The 23255-nt window shown below is 37.1% G+C and overlaps 1 protein-coding gene across 1 annotated transcript in view; it reads left to right on the top strand.

The window, feature by feature from the left end:
- The window catches only part of PGAP5 (Per1-like protein PGAP5), a 291616-nt gene that overhangs the window by 246268 nt on the left and 22093 nt on the right, over positions 1 to 23255 (top strand). The gene's annotated exons all lie outside the window — the stretch shown is intronic.

Genomic DNA, 23255 nt, shown 5'->3' on the forward strand with positions numbered 1-23255 from the left:
TCAGACTGTTAGATAAGAAGAGAAACACATGGATTAGGCAGCAAACTCAAGTAAAGGACATTCTTATCAAAATTAAAGAACTAAAATGGTCTTGGGCAGGACACATAGTTCGAAGACATGATGAGTGATGGACTAAGAAAATAACAGAATGGTACCCAAGAGGAGCTAGAAGAAAACCTGGAAGACAAAGGCGGAGATGGATAGATGAAATTCATGAGTTTTTGGGTAGTAAGTGGATGGCCAGTGCTCAAAACAGAAGGAACTGGAAAGTTGCTGGAGAGACCTTCATCCTGTAGTGGATTGAAAATGGCTGATGATGATGAAGAAAGTCATATAATGTAACTCGGAGATAATATTTGATACCGAAATACATATATATATATATATATATAGTGTATAACTGCAATGGGATATAGGTTAGGGTTATATTTTGTATTGGAATTTTATTGAACTTGATTAGAAATCATGACTCAGACCAGAGCAGCAAAGCAAAAGGCTCAAACTAGTGGAAGTGCTGTGGCTCAGGGGAGAACTGAGGGGGGCAGTTGTCCTCTGAATCACAGTCTATTGAAATGCACTGCTTGTTTGATGTTTGTGGAGCAATCAGGAACAGGACATGATATTGCCAAGGGGAATGTCTTTGTGTGTGTGTGTGCGCGCGATGTAAGGAGTGCGAGGAAATCAGGCGACAACTCGGCATTGTTATGGGCTTATATGAGAGCTTGAAGGACAGGATGGGTGCCCTCGAAGGATTTAAATGGAGGGCCCATCAAGCTCTCAGCTGCCCACATCAATGCCAGAGCTTGCACTTGAACATCACACAGCACAGCGGCAACCCCAGAGCAGAATGCGCTGGTCCCAAAAGAACTAGTTGTTGTTGGTGACTCTATTGTCAGGGAAACAGGGAACATATTGTGCAAAAAGGATAGATGGAACAGGACCAGGGTATGTCTGCCAGGGGGCAAAGGTTGATGACGTTGCAGGGCAGATATCATCCTATAAGGGCACAATGGGTGATATTTTTGTACACGTTGGCACTAATGATGTTAAGATTAGGAGACCGGCAGAATTACTTAACAAGAACAAGACAATGCTGAAAAAAAAAAGCCGTGAGTTAGGGTTGAATTTGACAGTATCTGCAATTCTGCCCAGACACGATAGGAGGGAGTATATGATGAGAGCCTTGTTGATCAATTCTGCCCTGGAGAGAATGTGCACGGCTCAAGGGGTAGAATTTTTCTCAGCCTGGTCTGTACTTGTTAACAGGAGAGACTGCTTCTACAGGGATGGGATACACTTAACTTGAAAGGGTTCAAGAATATTTGCTGATGCTATCGAGTCAGAGTTAGATGGTCGGAAAACTGCTAGCTTGGGGGGATACACGGACTAATAGATTAACAGTAGCCACTGGCAGAGGTAAAAGTGATTCTTGCACTACTTCTATTGAAATGCAATTGAGCAGCAGCCTGGAAAGCAGGGCAATGGGAATTTCCAAGACTGCTGGGAGTCAGAGTGGAACAAGTAAATACATGGGCTGTGTTAGGGTAACTAAGAGTAGAAACAGGTGCGTATATACACCTAATTCTGTTTTTACACGATAGATACGTTCCTGAAAAATACGTGTAAAAAAAATTCGTGTAAAAAAAGACATTGTATTTATGGAAGAAAAGAAGATTGGTTCCGAATCTAAAAAAATCAGTAAAAATAATTAAAAAAAAACACATAAAATATTCGTTTTAAGCTTATTATTTTATTTCATCAAAATACACATGTAATTAAAATGTACTAAAACAAATTTGTATGCATATGAAATGAAAAAAAAATTCTTCATGAACAAAAAAAAAATCTGTTTTACACATAAGATTTTATTCATTTTCACTTTCTGATAATAAACGGCGCATACGTTTGCTTACGACTGGAATATCACTGCCATCACTAGAAATGTTGTGGACATCGTCTTCTTCCTCTATTAATGAAATTCTTTCTGTGATCTCTTCAGCAAAATCAGCACGAGTCTCCTCTGGTGCTGATGTTACACCGGTTTTACGAACAAATTCAGTTATTAATCGTTGTGTTCGTGTTTTGGTTAGGCAGTTATATAATTCTCTGTAAGAGGCTGTCAACAACTTCAGTTCACGTTGAAACTTCCCAGCGCGTTCCTCATTAGGGTCATGTTTGACAAAATGATTTCCTAATTTTCTGGCCAGTTCCAGACCTTCTTTTATTAAATATGCATTTAGAACAGGATCATTTTCTTCATTATCACTACGTTCTGTGGGATAAGGAGTCCCAAGGACAACCTCTAATATTTCATCTTCGCTTAGGGCTTTGTCGGTTAACAATTCATCAATATCTTCAAACGATAGATCATCGAATCCTTCTCCACCAATTTTGTGTGCCATTGTAATGATGTTGGGAAATTCGGTCGTATTAGGGATGATGGGATCTTTGCTTTTTACACATTGTGGCCAAACCGCTTTCCAACACACATTTAAAGTTGCTGGTTTTAATTCAGTTAACGCTAATCCAACTTGATTGATACAATCCATAATTGAGAATTTCTTCCACACATCAATGACTGTTAGTGTTTCATCATTCAGTTTGTCCCAAACGTGTTGGAATGTTCGTTTTACGTAGTATGTTTTAATTGTCGCAATTATACCTTGGTCTAGCGGTTGTATCAAAGATGGCAGAAATAAAATTTGTACGTTTGGGTGTTCCAAGACAGGATGGCCGTGTGCATTGTCAAGAATCAGAAGAACTTTAAATTCGAGACCTTTCAAATTCATATAACATCTGACTTCTGGGACGAAACATTTGTTGAACCATTCTGTAAAAATAGTAGTGGCCATCCAGTGAACAGGCAGTTTATTGATATCTACACCTTTCATTGAACGTGGGTTTAGGGCTCGATTTACCAGCAGTGGTTTCAACATACGATCTCCTGAAGCGTTGGAGGAAAATAATAAGGTCACACGATCCTTAGCTACCTTAAAACCACCAGCAGTTTTCTGCGATTTGGCTACATACGTTCTGTTCGGCATTCGTTTCCAGAAGAAACCAGTTTCATCTGCATTCCACACTTGATCAGGAGTGTATCCTCTATCTTCAATAATTTTTGCAAGTTCCTGCAAAAATACTTTAGCAGCCGATTCATCTGCAGATGCAGTTTCACCTTTAATTTTTATATTATGAAGAGCATTCCTTTTAAGAAACCCTGTCATCCAACCTGTACTCGCAGAAAATTCATACTTTCTGTTTAACTGAGATGAAGTGCTTGGCTCCTTTTCTTTAATCTGTCTGTAAATTCTTAGTGCTGTTTGCTCGATGGCATTTCCATCTACTGGTACTCTTTTTTGTGACTGATCTTCTATCCATATTACCAGGGCCTTTTCCATTTTTTCCTTGTCAATATCTCTTGTATATGATGATGAATTAACACTTACTTTTGTTCCAGAACATACCGACTTCCTAATTGCAGCTTCATTTTTCTTAATAGTTCTTACGGTAGCTTCATGTACACCAAAATGCTTTCCTACAGACGTAGCCCCTTGTCCAGTTGCAAGACGATCTAAAATTTGAATTTTAAGTTCCAAAGAAATCGCTTTCCTTTTCATTTTGGTAATAGGCGAATTATTCGACATTATATAAGGGCTACCGAAAAATATCTCAGTTATAATTAATAAAAAAATGTATGAAAATTTTGTAAACTTACAATTTATTGACTATCGGCAAAATTAATAAATTTATGTGCACAAATTTCACTAAAGATTCTTTCACTTTGAAATAGAGCTTACTACTACATGTCTGCCAAAGATACAATGCACGAATACCGTAGATGTGCACCAAATTCAATAAAAACGTTGATGATTCATAGATACCTAGACGTACACATTGGTAAGCAAAAGCACGCGTTTCAAAACGCATACACTAGCTGTTATCCAATCTATTGGTGCGTGTAATATAGAAATGATACTAATATGCCACAAATAAAAAAAATTTTCTTAGAATTTAGGCAAAAAAAAATTCATAGAAATCGTGTTAAATCAAAATGACTCGCGTAAAAAGAGAATGAAATATTTATTTTGAATTCGTGTTAAACCAAATTCGTGTAAAAAAAGTTCGTGTAAAAACAGAATTAGGTGTACTTGCATGTACACCAATGCTAGGAGTATAGTTAATAAATTCGATGAGCTTGAAGTGCTAGTCAAGACATCAAAGGCAGATATTGTTGGGATATCAGAGACATGATGTCACACAGACATAAGCAATGCAGAACTGGAATTTGGAGTGTACAATGGGTACAGAAAGGATAGCAGGACAGGAAGGGAGGAGGAGTTATACTGTTAGTTAAGAAACACATAAAATCTAAGGAAATGCATCCAATTGATGTGGGTGGACAATGCAGTGTTGAGTCTATTTGGTGTGACATAAGCACTGGGAAAAGAAAAATGAGTGGGTTATATGAGAAAAAGTGTGGGTTATAGGCCTATCTGATGAGTATAATGAGCAATTGTGCAGAGAAATAGAGTGGGCCAGTAAATTAGAGTGTCTTATAATGGGGGATTCTAATTTCCCGGATATTGACTGGAATTTGTAGGTTGGTGACTCGTACACTAGCAAGGCTTATGTGGGTGGATTTATTGGATTTGTTTTCTACAGCAGTATGTTCGGGAGGCAACTAGAGGGAGTAATACTCTTGATCTGATTATTTGTAGCGATTCTTCATGCATCAAGAATCTGAAGACAAAGGAACCACTAGGTGGCAGTGATCACAGTGTGCTGAAGTGGGATTTACTCAAAGCGGTAACTACCATCAAGGGTAAAGGGAAGGGTTTTTGCTTTCGTAAAGGTGACTACGGTGGTCTGAGACAGTATTTAAATTCTATACGGTGGAACCAACTGATGATGTTACCAACAGCAAATTCAAAATGGGAAGCATTCAAAGAATTAATCTTGGACGCTACTAGGCTTTTCATACCAAATAAGAAATATTGTTCAAGATTTAGGCCTAAAAGAATGTCAGATGAACTAATTAGACGTGACAGAGAAGAAAAATGCATGGGATACATATAAATGAACATGTGACACAGAAGCCTATAATAGATATAAGCTGATCTGTAACCAAGTTATAAAGGAGGTTAGGCAGGCGAAGGCAGATTACAAGAAATCTTTGGCAAAGGATGCAAAGAAAAACAACAAAGAGTTCTTTACTTATGTAAATCTAGAAGGAAGGGGATGAATCAGATTGGTCCACTTGAAATCGATGGTTCAACTGTTGATGATCCTGCTCAAATAACTAAACAAACTAAATGAATATTTTGCATCGACATTCACATGTTGGGAGTTATTCTGGGAGGGGAATGCCACAGGTGTATTCAACTCTGGCAGTAAGCTAGATAATCTTGTAATAACTGAGAGTAAAGTGGAGGAGAAATTGTTGAAGATAAACACAAGAAAGGCACCTAGGGTGGATGGAATCTATCCAATTATATTAATAGAGGTGGCAAAGGAAGTAAGCAAACCCTTAGCCATAATTATGAGAGCTTCCCTGGACTCATGGGAGGTACCCATGGATTGGAGATGTGTCAAATGTGACTCCAATTCACAAAGGAGGATCAAAGGGAGACACAGGTAATTACAGACCTGTTAGTTTAACTTCTGTTCCAGGGAAATTAATGGAGACACTGGTTAAAGAAGCATTGCAGAATCATCTAGACAAGACTTCAGTTATAGCTCGGGCAACACAGCATGAGTTTGTTAAGGGGAAGCCTTGTCTGACTAATTTGATTGGATACTATGATGTAGTCACAAATGAACTGGATGCAAAGAATAACTTTGATATCACATATTTTGATCTTAGAAAAGCCTTTGATACTGTTGCACATGGAAGACTGCTGCACAAATTGGAGCAGTGTGGCATTGGAGGCAAATTGCTGCTATGGATAAAGGGATGGTCGAGTGGGAGAAGACAGAGAGTGGTAATCAATGGACACTGCTCTTTGTGGACTAATGTTATTAGTGGAGTTCCTCAGGGTTCAGTGTTGGGTCCATTGTTGTTTTCTGTATTTATAAATGATACTGATGATGGTAAATCACGCTTAATGTGCAAGTTTGCAGACGATACAAAGGTTGGCAGGGTTGTTTGAAATCAGGTTTAATGTGCAAGTTTGCAGATGATACGAAGGTTGGCAGGGTTGTTAATAACACTAATGACAGTACACTGCTGCAACAGGATCTAGAAAAGTTGAGCAGATGGGCTGAGAGGTGGCAACTGAAGTTTAACATTGACAAATGTAAAGTACTGCATATGGGAAGCAGTAACCCCAGAGTAACGTATCAACTCTGTGGTACCAAACTGACAGTGATAGAGAATGGAAAGGACCTAGGAGTAATTCTGCAGGCAGCTATGAAGTTTTCTGAGCAGTGCAGACGGGCTGTAAGAGTAGCTCATGGTGTCTTGTCAATGATATACAGGAATTTTTCTAGCAGGGATAAGGAGGTGTTTATCCCCTTGTATAAGGCAATGGTCAGGCCACACCTTGAGTACTGTATACAGGTCTGGAGGGACTCATTGAAAGCTCTTGGAATGAGTACAGAGAAGAGCAACAAGATTAGTGAATGGAACAAAAGGTTGCTCTTACGAAGAAAAGCTTGCGTTTTGCAAATCACACTGTCTGGAGATTAGGCACCTGCGAGGTGACCTGATTGACGTGTATAAAGCCTTGAATGGTTTGAGCATTCTCAGTGCTGATGGAGGCGTCTCCGTAGCCAGGTGGGAAGGAGCAGCAGTGCGTAGCACACGCTTCTTGATTAGACCGGGGTTCGAGCCCGTCACCACCAAATACGGAGGATGCGGAAAGGTCAGGGAATGACCACCGCATATCCAGGAGCAATATGGCCTTAGTTGCTAATGCTCCTAAAAACCAAATAACAAACATAACAATCAGTGCTGATGGGATTCTTCCTCTTCTCAGAATAATCACCTGAGAGGGCATAAATTGAAATTGAGGAAAGACGGTTGTAGGAGAGATGTGCAGAAGTTTGCCTTTAGCCAACGGGTGGTTGATTGCTGGAACAAAGTACCATCTGTCATTGTAGAAGTTGATAGCTTAAATAGATTCAGACAGAACCTGACAAACATTTCGAGCGAGTGGATAGGTGAAAAAAGGGTGTTTTTTTTTTTGTTTTTTTTTTTTTTTTGGCTGTTGCTATATAAGATTGCTTTCTTGCATCATGTGCCTTTGCTAATGCTAACTCAGCAAGTGCTGCAATAGTTTTTCCAGAATCAACTGTCTGTCTTCTATCTCTTATTGCAGTACTTTTACAGCAGAATTCTATGCCTTTAAATTATCCTTGGGTGGGATTAGCAAGCACCATCTTTTTCCTGCTCTCATATGTACTGACTCTCTCTTAGTGCATTACTGACTCTACAGCACATCAGTGTTTTTGACCCCCATTGAGTCGACATCTTAAGAACTAACACAGTTTCAAAAAGGAAGAAAACAACTTGTTAACCTATCTGTTGGCTTCTCAGCCATGTTTGAAGCACAGGAAATGATTGTTTTGGATTAAGCTGCAAAAAAAATCTCAATTATGATATGCATAACTTTCAATATGTGCCTTTTACTGATTATAGAGACAGTATACTTCCATTTGGACACAATTTTAGAGAGATCAACAGTGCAATAAACTGCATACAATAAAAAATGATCTGTGTTTATGGTGTTGTAGTTTATGATCAATAAAGGGGAAGAAGTTATATTAACAAAACTGTATTGGGGGTACCTTTCTTGCTCACATCTACTGCTAGGAAAAGATCCTCTGCTCTGTTGTGCCTGTCAGATGCAACTCACAGTAAGGCGTATTCTGATTCATTGTCTCCCACTCAGTCATATGTATCATCTGCTTTTAATCTTTATCCAAGCTGCAGGCACCTATCTCTCACATACTTGGTGACAAAGCAAACCTTTATGTGTATTAAACTTCTATGAATAACAGATGTTCTTTGATAATCTAATTATAATTAGCTAAAATGCATTTTTATCTAGTTGGCTAATATGGTTCATCCCTTTGCCTCTAATGTTAACAGAAGCAAAGAATTCTTTGCTACTTTTCTTTGAATTCTTAGCCAAAGACTTTTTATAACATGCTTAGCTTGCATAACCCACCTTAGTGACTTTATTGCAGGCTAGTTTATACTTAATGTAGGTTTCTGTGTTCCTGATAATTTTATAATCTTTATCACTAGTCTCATCAGTTTATGTGATATCCATTTGGGTCTAGACCTTGAACAGTATCTCTTAGTTGGTATAAAAAGCTTAGTATCTTCTGTGATTTACTTCCCTGAATGAATGCATTCCATTTAGAATTTATGATAGTAGTTACATATCAGTTGTAGTGATCTTCACGAAAACAAAATTCATTTTCTTTACCCTTGACAGTAGTTATATCTTTAAGTAAATCCCACTCAATAGGGCCCTGGGTGCCAAGTGATTGCTATAAAGAGTATTTGAAGTGAACAAATTCTATTTTTTGTTTCAAAAGCAGTGTTCTTTATTTGATTTGTATATCAGAGTAGCACTTTTGTTCTACAAGAAGTAAGCAGAGGCCCAGAGAGGAAAACCACCTTTCTGTTTCTTTTTTCTATAAATACTAATTTACTAACTCAGCCACTTGGCCACCTTGTGGCACTGCTCCTGCCTCCCCATACTTGAGCCGGTAACCTGGGTGGTAAAGATAAACCCTCAGGGCCAAAAGGAGCCATCATGGATTCTAATAATTTTCCACCCTTAGAGCCTTCAAGTTCAAGACAAGAATCCTGTCATGATAACAACACTAGTCAACCAAAAAGGCTTTGAACAGAAGCACACACACACACACACACACACACACACACACACACACACACACACACACACACACACACACACACACACACACACACACACACACACACACACAATGTCCAGACATTCCTAATTTTCTGGTGATACACCCTCTGTCCACCCAGCCTGTGGACAAGTTATCGCCATTTATGATTCAAAGACATCTGGAATCTATTGCAAGATCACCAAAAATGGTGAAGCGACTACAATCAGGAGATCTCATGATTGAAACAGCCTCCTCCAAACATTCTGAGTGGCTATTAAAGACAAAGACATTTGGTGGGTTGCCAGTATCTGTTACTCCCCCACAATACCTTAAATTCATCAAAAGGCATCATCACAGAATGGGACTTAATTGCAGTGTCTGAGGAGAAATTAGTTCAAGGACTTAACCATCAAGAACTTAACCATCAGTGCTAAAAGAATAATGATAAAAAAAGATGGAAACCTCATTCCAACTCATTCCATCATTTTAACTTTTAGCACTCCTGATTTGCCATCCTCAGTAAAAGTTGGATATTTAAATTGCCGAATTCACCCATACATCTCGAATGTTCTTCGCTGTTTTAAATGCCAGAAATATGGCCACTCACAGTAGGCATGCAGTGGTGACGCCATTTGTCCTATTTGTGGTTCAAAAAATTATGCACAAGCAGATTGTTCAGCCACAGTTCTCATTTGCCCCAACTGCAAAGGCAGTCACCCTGCCTTTTCTAAATCTTGTGAAATGTGGAAGACAGGCAAGAAAATCCAAAAATTCAAAGTAGAAAAATAAAGTTACATATTCTGAGGAATGCAGACAAATAATGTTGACCATGCCTAGTCCTTCTTATGCCTCTCGCACCCAAAGTTTTCATACAACTGTAATTCAAACAAATGTGGCAATACTGCCCAACATCTTACTAGCTAATTTGGTTAAAGCAACTTTATCAACCACTGGAAAAGATAATTCTAAAACGAAAACCAGCAATGCCACTAACATCCCAATTAGTATCCCAACTGATACTCAGATGGTCTCGAATGACACAGAAAAATTGAAACCTGCTAAAGACTAGGGAAACTGAACCACCCACCAACACTATGGAAGTGGATATACACCCAAATTATGAAGAACCTATCCTAAAACTATATGCCAATGACACTATGGATACCAGACCCCCCCTTATTCCCAAAAAAGATAGTCAGAAATGAAGTTCTTTGAGCACTGTAGACAGGTTGCAAGGAAGGCCCATGGTGTCCTATCGATTATTTATCGAACAATTGCTAGTAGAGATAAGGACATCATACTCCCATTATATAAGGCTATTGTTAGGCCATACTTGGAGTACTGTGTTCAGGTATGGAGACCGCATCTAAAGAAAGATATTGTGCTTCTTGAAAGGGTCCAGATGGGTAACTTGCCTGGTGAGATCAGCAAAAGGGCGTCCATATGAGGAAAGACTTTGAATATGTGGGTTGCAGATCTTGGAAACCAAGCACCTTAGAAGAGACTTGATTGAGGTGTTTAAGGCTTTGAGAGGTATAAGCAAAATGAATAAGGACGAAATTTTCACAGCTATAAATAATTCTAGAACTAGGGGTCATAATTTCAAGTTACAGGGAGAGTTGTTTAGAATGGATTGCAGGAAGTTTTATTTTAGCCAGTGAGTTATAAATTACTGGAATAAGTTACCTACATGGGTGGTTGTTGTTATTGTTGTTATTTGGTTTTTAGGAGCATTAGCAACTAAGGCCATATTGCTCCGTTGCGGTGGTCATTCCCTGCCCTTTCCGCATGCTCCGTATTTGGTGGTGACGGGCTCGAACCCCGGTCTAATCAAGAAGCATGTGCTACGCACTGCTGCTCCTTCCCACCTGGCTACGGAGACGCCATACATGGGTGGTAACTTATAGTTACCTACTATAAGTTATAACTTAGTTATAACTTATAGTAGTGGTAAGTTATAACTTAGTTACCTACATAGGGGCTGACAGTTTGAGGAAATTCAAAGGTCATTTCCTTTTCTCTTAATTATTAATTATTATTATATATATAATTTTTTAATTTTCTTCTTATTATTATTTTATTCTTAAAATTTTATTTAATTTATTTTTTTGTTATTTTATTATTATTATTTTATTTTATTATTAGTATTATTATTATTATTATTATTATTATTTTATTCTATTTTATTTTTTATTTTTTGGCTGGTGCAGCATAAGCCATAGGCTTTCTTGCACCATGTGGCCATTTCTAATACTAATGCTGCTAATACATTGAAATACATTCATTCTCAGTTATTTTCTTCAGCGTGTCCAATCAGTCAATCAGTTTTTGCTGGATCCCTGGCCATTCTGGCATTCTGGGAAATGAAAGTGCGGATCTCGTAGCTAAACATCCTCAACTCGCTGTCACAACATCCTCAGGTTCCTTACACTGATTATAAGCCTGTTATTTGCAAAGCAAGTTACAACTGGTCACAGATCTGGAAAAGGGATATTAACCGCAAACTTTACCACAGAAAACAAGAACCAAGTTGTGGCTCTCAGGCTTTCGACGAAACAGATGAGAGTAAATGGTACTGGCAAGACTCAGAATTGGACACACTCATCATACCAATCTGTTCCTCCTACTGGGAGAAGATCCACCCCAGTGTTCATCCTGTGACAGCCAACTTACGATTAGGCATTTTCTGTTTGATTGTCCTTTATATTCAACCAAATGATCAAACACTTGGCGGCGCCTCTGTAGCCAGGTGGGCAGGAGCAGTAGTGTGTAGCCTACGCTTCTTGATTAGACCGGGGTTCGAGCCTGTGACCACCAAATACGGAGAATGTGGAAAGATCAGGGAATGACCACCGCATATCCCTGGAGCAATATGGCCTTAGTTGCTAATGCTCCTAAAATCCAAATAACAACAACAACAGATCAAACACTTTACAATCGGTATCTAGGCTGAAGCCTCACATGATTTAACTCATATCCTGGGAAATGATGCAACATAGAACTTATAATCTATTTAAAATGTATTGGCCTATACAGGAGTATTTAATTTAACATCTATAGTGGTATATTTTGACTAAATAAACTATGAACAGATGCAATTTGGCCTCAGTAGCCCTTGTGTTGTTAAGCCAAATACCAACAACCACATCAATAGATAATGATACAATGACAGTGCCGTCAAGTGTTTCCTTTGTCTTATGATGCTTGATGCATGAAATGTCATTGCTGATAATAAAATCAAGACTATTGCTTCTCTAACATATTGATACAGAAAATAGTAAATTCAGAAAAGTTCTGATACCACGTGAGTGACCAACCCACAAGTTACAGTCAGTATCTGTAAAGATAAAATCCTATGTTACAAGACTTTAAGACCTTATTATATATTAGCCCATTTGTAATTGTCTGTATAGTTAGTTCATCATACTCATTGCAGTCATTTGGCCACTGACATACTCCTACTCTCATTTTTGGGTACATTAGCATATATGCATATTGCCTTCACTATGTTTGTCCATCACATCTAGTAACTTGATTTGCAATGGATGTATTTTTGTGATATTATATATTTAGTTTTTGTTTTTAGGAAGATTTGTCAAGCCATCCCAGATTTCATTAAAAGCAGACCAATAGAAATCTGACAATTATTATTTCTTTTTTTTTTATACATTTACATGGATTATCTGTATACTATATATTGTAGCTGAAGCACTGGATATTATGATTATTTCCACGTTGCAGTATGTATGGTGGATGAGCAGAAACAGAATGTTCTTGGTTTCAGGTTTGTACGTGAAAGTCATTTCTTTTGCATGTGTTTTTGTTATCAGTTTGCTAAATGCATAAATCATGAATTATTATTTGTGTATTATGAACCAAAACATTATGACCCCCCCCCCCCCCCGTCTCCACAAGTGCATGCATCCTGCAGCACCTAGTATGTACAGGCACTCCCTGGCTTACATAATACTTGACTTACGGAAATTCTGCTGTACATGAGTTTTTGCTGGCCGGTGCAAACTTAAAAAAATCGCGGAAACGAATTTTGCATCCCGCAGGAATAAATAGGGGTATCATGAAAATATCGTGATGTGAACCCAATAACACGTATTTTTTTTTGGTAATTCGTTCCAAGACCTCGGAAGTTGAAATTTTCACTATACAGTATAATTAAGCTATTTATTTCTCTAAAAGTCATTTTTATAATGGAAATTGCACTACACTTTTATCGTTATCATATGTTCCATTATAAGAATCAGTTTTGAACGCCTTTGTGATATTTTTCTAAAACACATTTCTGGAGGTCACTACCATAAAACAATAAAAGCAATTTGCACTTTCTGGTTTATTGGGTTTTTTATTATAAATGGGTAGTAAACTCGATCTTATTGCATTTGCGATAATACCGATAACTGGAATTCTGTGGGTTTTTACATTATGGTATTATGGTGAAATGAGTTCCCCTTCACTGAAATCCTCAATCATATAAAAAACAGAAATAAATTTGCAGAATCTTCTGTTCATTCCTATTTACTTATTACAATGGTGAAATAAAAGGGACCAACAGAAAGTGCAAGTGCTGGCAATGCTAGGAAACGAAACAAAATTGATTTAGAAATAAAGATGATTAAGAAGTACAAAGCAGGACAAAGTCATCTATTTCATGGAATTAGGTCTCGCTGCTTCAATGGTGAATACTATTTTAAAGGACAGTATTTGTAAAAGAATGAGACGTTTACCTACTTAGAAAACTTCCGTATGATACTCTCCAGAATTAAAATGAATATAACATTACATTGAAAATTAAATTAAAAAATCGAAAATATTACATTACAATAAAAAAATTAATTGTAAACAATTAAAAAAACAATAGAACACAATTAAAAATCAATTGAATGCAATTAAAAATTAAGTAAAAAATTAATTAAAAGAATTTAACGAAAATATTGCAAAACGATTTTCCCGAAGCTAACAATGCTTTTCGGCCGTGTATCGTGATCACAGGAATTAAAATTACTGAATAGGAGTGAGCAGGAATCTTAAATAGGGATTATTTGTCTTCGTCCATTCACACGAAAAGACTACGAATCGGAGATTAGATATGGCCGGTGAACATTAACCGAATTCTCATGTAATTTAATTTTGATAGTTTCTGCAATTAATAGTCTAGTATAATTACGTTGGACCTTAAGTGTTTTGGCCTCGTTGAATAAAAACGTATGTTTTTCATTAGTGGCATGAAAGGCTATTTCTGATGCTGCAATGAGAAGCACGAACTGCGGCCGTGTGTTGATTTACATGAAAATTCAGAGGAAACCATGCAGAACCTTGATAAGATAAGTCGCAATCACTGCAAGAAATGTTCTATAACAGGTAATTTATCTGTGTTGCGAACAGGGAAAGGACTGAGCATTGTGTGTAATTTACATATCAGTCTGGCCACAATTTTAAATTCAGTATCTTTAAAGGTAAAGGTCTCCGTAGCCGAGTGGGCAGGGGCGGGAGTGCAGTAGCACACGCTCTTTGAGTAGACCGGGGTTCAAGCCTCTGACTGCTGAATGCGGTCGATCTGCCAACCCGCACTGGACCAGCGTGGCAGATTATGGTCCATTTCCCTCAGCATGAATTGTTGAGGAGGCTTCCATCCTGCAGTGGGTTGATAATGGCTGCACTTTACTTTTTTTTTTTACTTTATCTTTAAAGAATCTGTTAAGCCGTTTGTGTTCAACGTATGGGTCAAAAATAAAGTATTTTTTGATGTTACTATTGTTGTTTGGTGTAGTTTTTTGTATCCTATCCTTAGCTTGTACTCTAATTCAGTTTATTGTAGCAACCCCTGTTTAACAATCTGCTGGTTAATATCTGTATTTCTGTGTCCAAAGCAGATTCCGTCATTGAATATTTGTAGCCATCGAGAAACTGATTAAAGGTAATAGACCTTTTGTAGGCGAATGGGTGATAGCTGTTATAATTCAGAAGCATACCGGTGTTTGTAGGTTTACGATAGATGTTAAATTGAATTTTATTCGAGTCCCGAGCAAGTGTGAAATTTAGAAAATTTAATGACTTAATATCCGTGTTCTCCCTTTCCAATGTAAAATTGAGTCTAGAATGAATATCATTAAATGAATGTTAATTGTCTTGTATCTATACCAGCGTTTCTCAAACTGTGTTTCACGGAACACTAGTGTTCCGTAAGATGTGAACAAGTGTTCCGCGAAAAATCGTAATTAATAATTTAAAAAAAAATAAATTTTGCATATTTGTAGCTTAAACCACTTTTGTATCATTATAATATTTAACATAATTTTTTTCAGTTATTAATATAACCAAATTAATTAATTAATATATATACTGGCATAGACTAATAATCAAATAGACCGCAGAGCACTTTATTTTGGCGGACTTTGCATAGAAGTAATGACCCCTACAAAAAAAGTAGCAATGTGGTGATCTAGTATGCTATTTGTATGTGATTTAGCCTGTAGTACAGGGGTTAAAAGAGAGGAGGAAGCGAACCATATCATAACTAAACTCACTTCCTTGTATAATTTTTTTTTTTTTTTGATAATTATTAGTACAATGGATTCCGGTTATTTGGGCCACCGGTTAATCGGGGCAGCCGTTTATTTGGGGCAAATCTTAAAAAACATAACCCAATCGTGAAAATAGCCAGGGTTTACTTCGCTTAATTGGGACAAAATGTTGTTTAATCGGGGCAGAAGATTACCCTACATTGTCCCCAGCCATAGCGCGTAGTTCGGTCGAATTTCTGGAGGTCACAACCATGAAACAGTAAAAACAATTAGTAGTCACCTGTTTATTGGGCTTTTCTGTTAGTGAAATCTGTCATAAACTGATAGTAAACTCGATCTTATTGAATTTGCGATAATACCAACAGCTGGAATTCTGTGGGTTATTATGGTGAAATGTGTTTACACTTCTATGGAATATTCAATCATATAAGAAAAAATAATTTTCAGGCTCTTCTCTTCATTTCTATTTTTAAAGCTTCGTAATTTGTTACTCCGTTCTCACTTGCATGTATCGTGTTACTTGCAATTTGTGTGTGTGTGTGTGTGTGTGTGTGTGTGTGTGTGTGTGTGTGTGTGTGTGTGTGTGTGTGTGTGTGTGTGTGTGTGTGCGCGCGCGTGCGTGCATGCGTGCGGTGTTCTTTGTTATTGATTGCTTATCTTTTTACTGTTTTAAATATTAACCCCCACCCACAAATGACATTGAACAGAAATGTTAACCCCTACCAACAAATGACATTGAACGGAAATGTCAACTAGTTTAGTTAGTATGTACATATTACAGTTCGTATTAATTATTCCGATTATCACGTATATTCTTCCGAATTTCACGTATCATTTAATTTTTTAATTGGTAAGGTAATAAAGGGTAAATTTGTACTTAATATATCTTTACTTTTATAGCCTGTGGATAATATTCCTCCTATTTTTGCTAATTAGAATCGCTGTTTAATAGAATTAAAATTCAATTCACAAACGTGATCCAATGACCGGCGCATATTACACATCGTACAGTGAACGGTACTTTACAATGGTGACTCCATCGTAACGTGATTTGATTGAACAGTGAACCAATTGTAAAGGGGGGGGGAGGAAGAAGTACATTGTATTTTTAACTATTTACGTGAAACTTCGGATAATTGGGGCAGCCACTTAATCTGGCCAAAATGCACTAGTCCCGATGTGTCCCAAATAACCGGAATCGACTGTATTTCGAAATATTATTATTAAATTATATAACCATAGATTTTTGTTTAAAAAAGGTAACTTTAAAACAAGAAGAAAAGTACTTCTAGTAGTGCAACTGTAATTGATGAAAACGAACACAATATTGTCACACTTCAAAGTGGGGATGAACAATCGCAGCCTTTTGTTCCCCAAAAATCCGAAGTGAAAAAACAGGAACCAACTAATAAAAGACCAGAACGAAAGTATGATGACAGTTATTTGAATTTTTGCTTTACATGTGTTGGAAATAAAGATGCTCCTGATGCACAGTGTGTCGTATCTAATAAAATATTAGCAAACAGTTCTTTGGCTCCCATTAAGCTTGTGTTTCGTAAGTGTTCCTTGAATATGTTGTGAGATGAAAAGTGTTCCGTGAATAAAAAAAGTTTGGGAAACTCTGATCTGTACTATCAAATTTAAAGGACAGTGCATGTATAAAAGAACATGTTAAAGGATCAATGCATTTAAGATCAGCAATTATCACAAAACAGCATTCGAGTGCTATATCGAAGATGGAAAAGCTATTAATAATATGGATGGAAAATCAGATTCAGAAGCAAGTGCCCCTAAGTCTAATGGCCATTCAAGCAAAAGCAAGAAGTATTTATGAAGATATTAAGGATTAGTACAGCAAACCACAAGCCAAGTTCATGGCAAGCAATGGGTAGTTCAAGCATCGCTGGTTTCCAAAACATTAAAGCAGTGTTTCTCAACCTTTTCATTGTTGCGACACACTTTTAAAGACACTAGAATTTTGCAGCACACTCATATATATTACATATATATTATACATATGTATAAATAAAAACTATAAATATATATATTATAATATTACAATATACTACAGTATATTTATATTATACAGTTATATACAGTGTTATACAGTTATATAATATACAGTGTATATATTACAATATATACACTGTGCTGCCATTTTATTAGGTACACCCCTGCTATGCACACAAATGGTTTGTCCCACAATGTTTCAAGTCATATGACAACAGTTGTGGATATAAATGCAGCAGACAACAACCTTTCTAGTATCAGTTAAGTGTACAAATCATAGCAAGAATAGGGAAAAGGAGTGATCTAATGGACTTTGAATGTGGCATGGTAGTAGGTGAAAGATGTGCTGGACAAAGCATTTCTGAAATGGCTGTTCTCCTGACCTTTTCACATGCCACAGTTTCAAGAGTGTATTGAGAATGGTGCCATGAATAGAAAACATCCTCTCAACGGCACTTTTGTGGAAGAAAATCGCTTGTTGACGAGAGAGGTCAGAGGAGGATGGCTAGAATTGTGCAAGCAGATGGGCCACAATGTTGCACATCATGTCAGAATACAACCTTGGTGCGCAGAACAAAATATCACAATGGACCACCAGTCACATTTAGTATTAGTAATGGTTGCATGGTGCAAGAAAGCCTATAGCTTATGCTGCACCAGCCAAAAAAAAAAAACAGAATAAAACAATGATAAAAAAAAATAATAATAAATAATAATAATTAATAAAAGAAAAGGAAATTAAACCTATCATCCTATGCGCTTCCCTGACCCAAAGGTACTATCCAGATGACCTTTGAATTTCCCCAAACTGTCAGCCTCTACCACTCATGTAGGCAACTTATTCCAGTAATTTATAACTTGCTGGCTAAAATAAAACTTCCTGCAGTCCAATCTAAACATTTCCTCCCGTAACTTGAATTTATGTCCCCTAGTTCTAGCATCATTTATAATCTTGAAAATTTCATCCTCATTCATTTTACTGATGCCTCTCAGAGCCTTAAACACCTCAATCAAATCTCCTCTAAGGTGTCTAGTTTCCAAACTCTGCAACCCACATATTCGAAGTCTTTCTTCATAAGGACGCCCTTTTGCCGATCTCACCAAGTGAGTTACCCATCTTTGCACCCTTTCAAGAAGCTCGATGTCTTTCTTTAGGTGTGGCCTCCATACTTGAACACAGTATTCCAAGTGTGGTCTAACAAAAGCCTTATATAATGGGATTATCACGTTCCTATCTCTCCTTGCAAAAGTTCGATAGATCATCGATAGGACAACATGGGCCTTCCTTGCAACCTTTTTACAATGCTCAGAGAATTTCATGTCTGACCGTATCGTAACACCCAAGTCCCTTTCCTCCAGTACTGGGTTTAGTTGAACTCCACCAAGTGAATAAGTTATTTTGGGATTACTGTTTCCAAGGTGTAATACCTGGGAAACAGTAACAGTAAACAGTAAACTTTGTTGGATTAAAGTATAGCTGCCATTTTTCTGACCATTCCTAAAGAAGTTCAGCTTGACAGTGATCATTAACTACTCTACCAATTTTAACATCATCTGCAAATTTAGACATCATGCCCTCTATCTCTTCATCGATGTCATTTATGAAAATTAAAAACAACAGTGGTCCTAATACTGATCCTTGGGAAACCCCACTTCTTACATCAACCCAATCTGAGGAATAGCCATTTATCACAACCCTCTGCCTCCTGCCCTGAAGCCATCCTGCTATCCATCTAAGGATTTTCCCAGTGATTCCAACCTGTTCCAGCTTATAAAGCAACCGCTCATGTGGGACTGAGTCAAAAGCTCTGCTGAAATCTAAATAAACAATGTTGAAATTATTCCCTAAATCCAAAATCCCTAAAAATCCCTAAATTTTATTATAAATGGGCTACAACAGCTGACAGCCACATTACGTACCTTTGTTATCAATGAAGAACAAGAGAGCACGCTTCCTGTGGGCACAGCAGCACTAGCACTGGACTATCGAGGATTGGAAAACAGTTGCTTGGTCTGACGAGTCAAAGTTCCTGGTGTATCATGTTGATAGAAGGCTCAGAATTTAGCGAAAACAACATGAATCCATGGACCCATCATGTCTGACAACTACTGTGCAAGGTGGTGGGACAGTGTTATGTCACATTGGGTCCATTGATACCCACAGATTCACGTCTGAATGCCACATCGTACCTAAACATTGTTGCTGATTAAGTGCATCCATTCGTGTTGACAATTTATCCTCAGTCGGATGGTTACTTCCAGCAGGATGTTGCACCAGTGCACAAAGCCTGAACCACTATGGAATGGTTCCAGGAACATGACAATGACTTTTCTTTCTTGCAGCGGCCCGCTCAGTCCGTGGATCTCAATCCTATTGAACATCTTTGGGATGATCTGGAAAGGGCTGTTCGCTGCAGGCCTACACCTCCGTCAAATCTGAAGGAATAGAAATTACTGTATTTAAAAGAACATACATGAAATTTAAAAGAAAATATGCAAAAAATTAACATATTTAAATATAAAAACAAACAAATATACAATTATAACATTTTAATCAGCGAGACGGTTGGGTTTGATGGAAGCACACAGTTTTTTAATACGAGGATTTATTGTGGATAAGCTTACTCTCAGCTCCTCTTCTACTGACTTTAGTCTTTCTCTCTCTCTCTCTCTCTCTCTCTCTCTCTTTTATTTAATCTTGTTTAAAGTGGAAAACCCTGTTTCGCAGTGGGAAGTGGGAAATGGCAATAAAATTCTAATTGTCTTTTCCAAAATTTGTGGATATTCATTTTGAATTTTGCTAATATTAGCACTATTAAAGTGAATTTCCAGCAACTGGTCACTATGGATCTCAACCAATTATTCTTCCTCTTGCAGTTTAAGTTCTAACATCAGAAGATTTCTTGTTGCAAATGGGTCTCTTACCCACAAATATTTTTTGGTATCAAGAGATGGAAAGTAATGCTCAATTTTTGTCTTTAATAGCTCTAATGTTTGACTTATTACATTAATTATTTTAGTATAATTCATTTTGGCAGCCAAGGGAAACATTTATAAAATTTTTCCCTATACTCAACTTTTCTTTAAAGGCGAACAACCTGTAGTTGAAGTGAGTAAATTTTCCTCTGAGCCTTGCATACTGATATTAATTTATTTAGCTGCATGAATAAATCTGCTAGAAAAGCTAATTTACAGCACCAAATTTTATCACTTAAATAGTCACAAAATTTTGATTGCTGTAAATTAAATAAGTACATTTCCTTCTGATAGCCATCGAACCTCAGTATGCATCATTAAATAAAAATGATGGAAACTTCAGTTTCTCGCATAATTTTCCGAAAATATGTATATTTTGTGGTCTAGTTTTGATATAATTGGCCATTTTAACTGCTTGATCAAGTACAAGTTTTAAATCGTGTACGACTGTCTCCACTACTAAAACTTCTTTGTGTCTAAAACAGTGTGTTGTAATAATATTTGAATTGCGTAATTTTACTAAGTTTACAAATCCTATTAGTGCTCCTGTCATCGTGGGAGCACCATCAGTACAAATGCCGACATATGACTTCCACAATATGCCACACTTTTGTAAATAATTATTTATTACTTTGAAAATATCTGGGCTGGTTGTTCTTCCATTGAGTTCATTACAACAACAAAAAACATAAGAATAACAATAATTGTGTTGCTTTCAATAAACCTGACAAATGCTATTAATTGGACTTTTGTGCTAATATCTGTAGAATTATCTACTTGCAATGCAAACAGTCACCCAAAATTATTAATATTTGGAACAATTTGTTCTTCAATATCATCGGACATTTCTTTTATATGCCTGCTAATTGTGCTGTTCAAAAGTGGTAGTCATTATTCTTTTTTTTCAGCTTAATTTTAATTTTTAATTTTCTGTTCTCACTCTGGGACGACCAAACGGTCAGAGGAGTTCACAAGAAACAGCACCGTATTTAGCAGTCGCGGGCTTGAATCCTGGCCACCCATGCACCGATTCCCAAAATACTTTTCATGAGTACCTTACATTCTGGTAAAATCAGACTTGCTGCAATCAGCTGAGATTTTTTTTTTTTTTCCACTAGTTCGACTACTAAATAGCTGGCTTCTTGTGCTCTATCAGATATTTTAGCCATACTATAAAATTCTGTACCTTGTTTTCTAGTAGTGGCCAGCAGTCTTTTAAAATACTCCATGGTTTTAAATTCTCATGTTTCACAGAAAAATAATGCTGCACCATTGATTCATTCGATAATTTTAAACCACATGCCATACAAAGGTTGAGGACATTCTTGGGTACCAGCATGTGGAAATCATCATATTTATGATAATATGTTTTCTTCTTTTTTGATGCTGATGGTTGCTCATTTTTGTTTCTGTCATTTTCTCCAAGCTCGTTGTTATCAATTTGCCTCTTCTGATTTCCTTTCACTAAAAATTTATCCATGCTAATGGATAAATTTTTAGTGCAAGGAAATTTTTAGTGAAAATTTCTAAATAAAATTTAAGTTACTTCTAGAATTTAAAATACCTGTTCTATACGAATTAACTGAATATGCATTTTAGAGATATAAAAACACAAAAAGTACTTTTAAAACACAAAGGAAATTTCTTACTATGCTGTTTACAAGTTGCGCTTATACAACTGCACGGTGCCTGGGAGAGATTCTCAAGTGATAAGAATGGCCGAATCTCTAGGAATCAAAAAGTGAATAAAGGATTAAAGGTGAACAGATCTGGCACTAGGAATCAAAATGTGATGTCACATTGACTGCTGGTAGGGTCTGAGATCGGTGCAGCTTAAAAAAACAAATTTTTTATTTGAATTAATTTTTATTATAAAACTTGGATTTATTAATTTTTTTTTATTTGCATTTTATGAGGCATGCCTGAGACATACTTGTGGCACATAGGTTGAGAAACACTGCATTAAAGTATGCGGTGAAGTCGTCAGTGCCAATTCTGCAGCTGCAGAGAAATTTTGTGATTTGTTTGAAAAAACCCCTTCTAAATCTCCACAGCCTTCAACTTCCACAGCAGCATGCTTATCAGCTGGTGAGTAAATCCTGGCAACAGTGCTCGAAAGGTAAAATTTGCTGACGTTATGCCTGTCTGCTCTTTCTCTCTCTCTCTTTCTGTAATTTTATAATTTTGAAATTTTTGTAATTTTTCCTGCACATGAGATAAAAAAATTTAATAAATAATTCTATTTACATATTTATTGAATATTTCTTTTTTGCTTCGATGAAATTTAGCAAGCATAGTTGAGTGCTGCATAAGCATTTAAAAAAATTCCGACACGTAAAATTCAACTTGCATTTAGTTCTACAGAATGCAACCCTTACATAATTCAAGGAGTGGCTCTAGTGATATCACCAACCATTACAACATATATAGTGATGACACAGGTAGTGCCTATCAGTTCATCAGCACGAAGCCATGCAATGAGGAAAGGGAAGGACTTGAAGGAGTTTGAACAGGGAATGATTTTGCAGTGCTAGGAAGACAAAGTCCAGCATCTAAACAACTGCAGGCATTGTCGGCTGTTTGAGGACCACCGGAGTGAAGGTGTGGCAAGAATTGTCTGAAGAGGGACACAAAACCGGCCAACATTCAGGGATCTGGACACCACCACTGGTTGACAGGTTGGTGTGTACTGCCTAAGACAATAGGTTATGCTGAGTCCTCAATTGATGGCAAGCTATAACCAGGGCACCAGAAAAACAATTCTAAGCACATACAACCTGACAGGTACTCTTCTCGATGGGCCTACAGAGTAGATGCCTGTTCATGTGCCTGTTTTGACTGACTGTCATTGCACAAATG

Source organism: Mastigoproctus giganteus, chromosome 10 (assembly GCF_048544385.1).
Source record: "Mastigoproctus giganteus isolate SK-2022 chromosome 10, ASM4854438v1, whole genome shotgun sequence".
NCBI classification, from domain to species: domain Eukaryota; kingdom Metazoa; phylum Arthropoda; class Arachnida; order Uropygi; family Thelyphonidae; genus Mastigoproctus; species Mastigoproctus giganteus.